The sequence below is a fragment of the Pan troglodytes genome, chromosome 9, assembly GCF_028858775.2.
Source record: "Pan troglodytes isolate AG18354 chromosome 9, NHGRI_mPanTro3-v2.0_pri, whole genome shotgun sequence".
Taxonomy (NCBI): domain Eukaryota; kingdom Metazoa; phylum Chordata; class Mammalia; order Primates; family Hominidae; genus Pan; species Pan troglodytes.
The window spans coordinates 80,450,014-80,455,236 of NC_072407.2; the positions used below are offsets into that span (position 1 = coordinate 80,450,014).

Sequence of the window (5,223 nt, forward strand, 5' to 3'; positions counted from 1 at the left end):
GGCTATTATGAATAATGCTGTTGCGATCATTCCTGTACAAGTTTTTGTGTGGACATACGTTTTCAATCTAGGTATTTATCTAGAAGTGAAAATGCTGAGTCATATGGTGACACTGTTTAACTTTTTAAGGAACTGCTGAACTTTTTTCCACAGTGGCTACACCATTTTACATTCCCATCAGCAATGTATGAGGGTTCCAATCTGTCCACATCTTTTCCAATGCTTATTTCCCTTTTTTTATTACAACTTAATTTTAACGATGTTCTATTTTAACAACCATCTTGCAAAATTCTTCACAATTGAACAGTCTACTCTCCTGGGTTGATACCACTGCACACAGCCACCAAAGAAAATCTCACCACCATCTCACTAGTCAGTTCCACTTCTTTTTGCTGGCAAGAGCAATACTCAACAGATTTGAATTTCCTTCCTCTTACATCCTTCCTATAGAAAACTGAAACAAAAGATCTCAGGTTCCCTTCTCTTTGGTAATTGAGATGACTTTTGACTGCTGGAGAATCACAAGGTTTTCAGCTCCCACCAAGCACCCCAGCAGAACAGGGTTTGTTTCCCTCCTACATTTGTGTTGAGAAACAAAACTAAACCCAAAATGTATCTTAGTGACACCCAGATGTATCTTCCGGAGGAGCTCTCAAGCAGTTGCTTCAACAGGGCAAACAGCTGTGGTCTGTTTCAACATAATTTGATGTAATCAGGGTTAATTCTGATGATGTAGTAACTCTGAAGACTGTTTTTTAACTGGATTATTGTTGGGTCAACAATCATGTGGCATTACATTTAGTGGCTGAAACAAAAGCCAGAATTAAAACAGCTTCCCCTCAGCCCCCACCCACCCCTTCTAAATGACAGCCTCACCGGGAATATAAGTTATGAGGCACATTTAACACAATTAACCAAAAAAGAAAGTAGGCGCAGTCAAATTACCTGCAAGCATCAACAAGGTCCAGTGTCAATCTAGAGTAAGAGCTGGAAACTTTGTTGTTTTTTCTTTTCCTAGAATGGTTAGAAAATATGTTGGCAGCAATCAGTATAATTTAATATTTTCATAACATTCTAGGAAAAAGCCCCGAGATTTTCCTCTGAAACTTTCCTGAACCAGACAAATGATTTTAGCAGTTCACAGTTCCTCTGTATTTTCCATGCATGTTTTCAAAATGATTATTGTAAGTGAACACTAAATTCACGGTGTGGCATACCAGGGCTGAAACAGTGTGGTATACAAAGCTCTGAACACATCTGGCACTGTTTCTGAAGAGCAAGGTCTTTATCTTATTTTCATAGATTTGGCCATCATTGTTTATGGTCAGTCCACTTGCAGGGTCTGGGCTACTCTACATGCACACATACTTATTTAGTCTCTTCCAGTTTTTAGTTTTGGCTAGCCTGAAACACAGCTAATGCCCATGACAAGGGCCATTCTTATAACAGTTCTGGAAAGCAGAATCTTCAAAAATAGATGGTTTGGGAAGCTGCCAAATGTGTTGGTTCTTCAAAATCTTTTAAATCCAATTGTGTGGTTCCAAAAAAGGTCTGACGTGTCCAATCCCCTCTGTAAATAAGTCTCCATTTATTTGCTTTCTGTTTTTGTGACTTAGATTATTAAAAAATTTGAAAAGCAGAGAAGCCACTTACCCTCCTACTGCATCTTATTTTATCAGGAATTTCCCATCTAAGTAATTCCTGATTGACATATATTCTGGGATATGTAGATGTGATTATAAGGTAATGAGACTTAAAAAGTAATGAGAATTCCTTCTGTAAGTCACATAGTATATTAATTTGACTTCTTTTAGTTGTGAAAGCAGATACTCATTTCAAACTCACTCAAGATCAAATGGAGATGGTAAGTGAGTTATCTCCCGTGGAACCCATGGAAAAGTTGAATAATCTGGCCTCAGAAAGAGTAGCAACCAGGGAATAAACATGGCAAAAACCAGGCATCCATTTTGCATGTCTCCCTCACCTCCGAACATTTTGCCTTTGTTTCTTTCTCTGAAGACTGCTTTCTCTGTCTCTCTGGGTACATGGTTATACCCACTGGCTCCTAAGTTTATGTGTTCCTGGCTCAAGCAACCAGTCCAGACTCTCCAGTGTCCTCAACCCCAATTTCTCAAGAGAAGGTGAAACTGGTCTATTTGGGATCAGGTGTCCATCCCTACACCAATCAGCAAAGGAAGCTCTGGCCCCCAGGATGTCTGCTAGGGACCCACTGGCCAGGACAGGGGTAGGGGAATTGTCAGAAAAAGGACAGGTTTGATAACTAAGTAAGACACCTTGGAAGGTGTTTAATAGAGACACAAAAACCAATCTTGTTTCTTTCACCTAGTATCCCTTTAAATTAGGAATATACTTAGAAAACCATATGTTTCTTTCTATTCAAATACAAAATATATTTCTATTCAAACACATGTTACTAGGGAATGGTTATTTATGTACAAGTTAGTTAAGTCTCAGCAGGGATTTTCTGAGAACCTACTACTTCAAGTTCAGCATAGGAATACCAAGATAAGACTAGGTTCTTCAGAATTTCACGGTCTTTCTGGGGAGAGAAATAGGCAGATATCTCCAGTAGTATTTGGGCAATGTTATAAGAGGTATGTTCAAAGGACTGTGGGAGCACTGAGAATTATGAACCAACTGTATGGGGACTGAAACTATATGAGGTTAGGTTTAATTTTGGGTAGCCCACAGATAGGCACAGAATAGACATAAGTTAATATTTGTTAAATTAGATGACATAAATAGTAGCTACCTTCAATTTGGAGGCAGTAAAATTGTCTAGATTAAGAGAGCAAGTTGGGGAAAACCACTAACTGAAAATCTGAGCAATTAAGTTCATTTGGGACTAGCTTCTGAATTTCTTCTCAATTTAATACAATCATTCAACAATACTTACTGAGCATTTACTATGCACAGGCACAGGGCTAGGTGCTGGTGATGTGATGAACAGCATAGAGATGTTCTTCCGAATAAGTCTAAGTCACTGTATTCCAGAAGCAATGCCAGGAGGATGCCCTAGAAGTCACCTTCAGTAACAGACAGATAACTAAACTCATTACTACTTTTGATTCCTGCCTTTTGGTCCTGTGTTCAGGAAACAGCTCCAGGCAGATTTGTGCTGAAAGGGATAGTTTAAAAATTTATGAGATATTTCAGACACATAAAGAGGGAAAAGCTAGTTTTGGGAAATTTTTTTTTTTAAGAAATATTTCCCTGTTGTCTGATGGACGTATTTCCCCCACCCTGTTTTTGGTCACCTTAATGATTCAATTGGTGGTTTTTAAATGAGTGCCCACTATGTGTCAGACACTCTCCAAGGCACTGCAGATATAAAAATGAATGCATTCTTATCCCTGCTGTCGTGGACCTCACATTCTGGCAGAGGAGACGAATGGCAGCATAAGACAAACGGTATTTGCATAAGGCGCTGAAGGAGCATAACGAAAGGAGAAAGTCTGGAAGCCATTGTCCAACCCTTGGTTTCCTGAAGTAAAAATGATTTCAACACTAACACGTGAAAATGTGGAAATCCTAGCTGCATTTTGGAGTGTCACCACTCCTGAAATAAAGCCTCATAGGTTCGGAAAATGTGATCAGAGCTGTTAATATTTTGATTCTGGGTGACTAAGAAGTGACAGGTGTGTAGCCTGAGAAAGCCACCCAAGCCCATTTACAGGCATGTGGAGACAAGCAATGTTGAGTCAGGGTGCAGGGTACACCCCAGCTCTATCGGCAGGACAGGTACCTGAGCAGGGGACTTTTAAACTTCTGTTGAGAGCTACTAACCCATCAGAAGAAAATCAGTCAAGAACTAAGTGATAGTGAAACTTGACACAAAAATTTCCATATCGGATTTTTTAAAAAATGACTGTTGATCTCAACAAACAGCCCACTCCTACTTTTTGAGAAGCATTAACCAGCACAAGTTTGTACTTAGTAAACTAGATGTAAGTTGTTTTCAATACAATTGACATATCTGGCTGGGAGGTGGGGTGGAGAAAGGAAGGGGAAGCACCTGGATGTTGATACAGTACTAGGCATAGAAGGAACCAGAGTGGGAGATTAACACTTGCATAGAAAGAAGAAAACATTAGGAGAAGTGGTGGGGAGAAATGGAGTGAGGAAAAGAGATAAAAGTTGAGAGGTGTGGTAGTTTCTACACTGCAAGGGTTCCAAGGGGTATCACTGCAGGCTGGCCTTCCCATCCTTGATAGAGACACATAAAAACCAGCTCAAGCATGCAGAGAGAACAGGTAACTTCTTCAATGAGCAGATTTGTATAATTATTACTTACCGTTTAGTGTAAAAATATTAAAATCTCACTGCAGGTTTCTCAGTACAGAATTAAAATACTTACACTAGAATTACTCAGGGTGACTGTTTAAAACAATGTAAATTGTGAGCTAGTTCCATCCCAGACCTACTGAATCAGATCTTCTGGTGGGAGTAAGATAATGTGAATTTTTAATACGCTCCCCAGTGATTCACATACACAGTAAACTTTGACAAGACTGTACAGAATGGGAGTCTCTGAGAGGAGGGAGTATGTCCTATTTGTCTCAGCACTCATAGAATCTAGCACGGGGATTGGGAGAGTGAGAGCTCAATAAAAGTTTATTGAACTAAACTGAATACACCTAATATACCTAAGAGTCTTTAAAGCAAAAGTCACTCAATTCCACTGCCCTGTAATCCATTTTTTCCATATTCTAGTCTATGTACACAGGTTTTACACTGTTGTAATTGCAAACTCACCATTTTAGATTGTATTTTTCAATATATTTTCTCTTACAATTTTTAATGGCTGTAAAACATTCCACCCAACATGAATAAGTATCTCTGTTCATATAGATTTTGAGTTTTGAAAAGGTTTTCCTTAGGGGACCTCACATTTGTGCAGTGCTTGTCAGTTTATGAAACCCTTTCACACAATCTTCATTGCTTTCACAACACTCTATAAGATAAGCATTATCCTCATTTTGCAGCTGGGTATACAGACTCAAAGATTAATTAACTTGCTTAAGCTTCTACACCTAGTAAGTGGAATGTCAGATTAAACCAGGATCTTCTCACTATGCATTTAATGCCCTTTCCAAGGCACCAAATAATTGGACCCAACAGTTTCCTGATGCAAAAACCTGTAATTTAAAATGTGGCAGATGGAAATTACATTTAAAGAGAACATTGGTCAGCTATATCCTA

General features: G+C 38.9%; 1 long non-coding RNA gene across 1 annotated transcript; it reads right to left on the reverse strand.

Annotated features, from left to right (window-relative positions):
* Positions 1-5,223, reverse strand: LOC134807268 (uncharacterized). The gene is made up of 3 exons (XR_010147295.1): positions 2,918-5,223; positions 946-1,014; positions 1-805 (listed from the first exon to the last, which is right to left on the reverse strand). It is a non-coding gene; the product is annotated as an uncharacterized LOC134807268 (long non-coding RNA).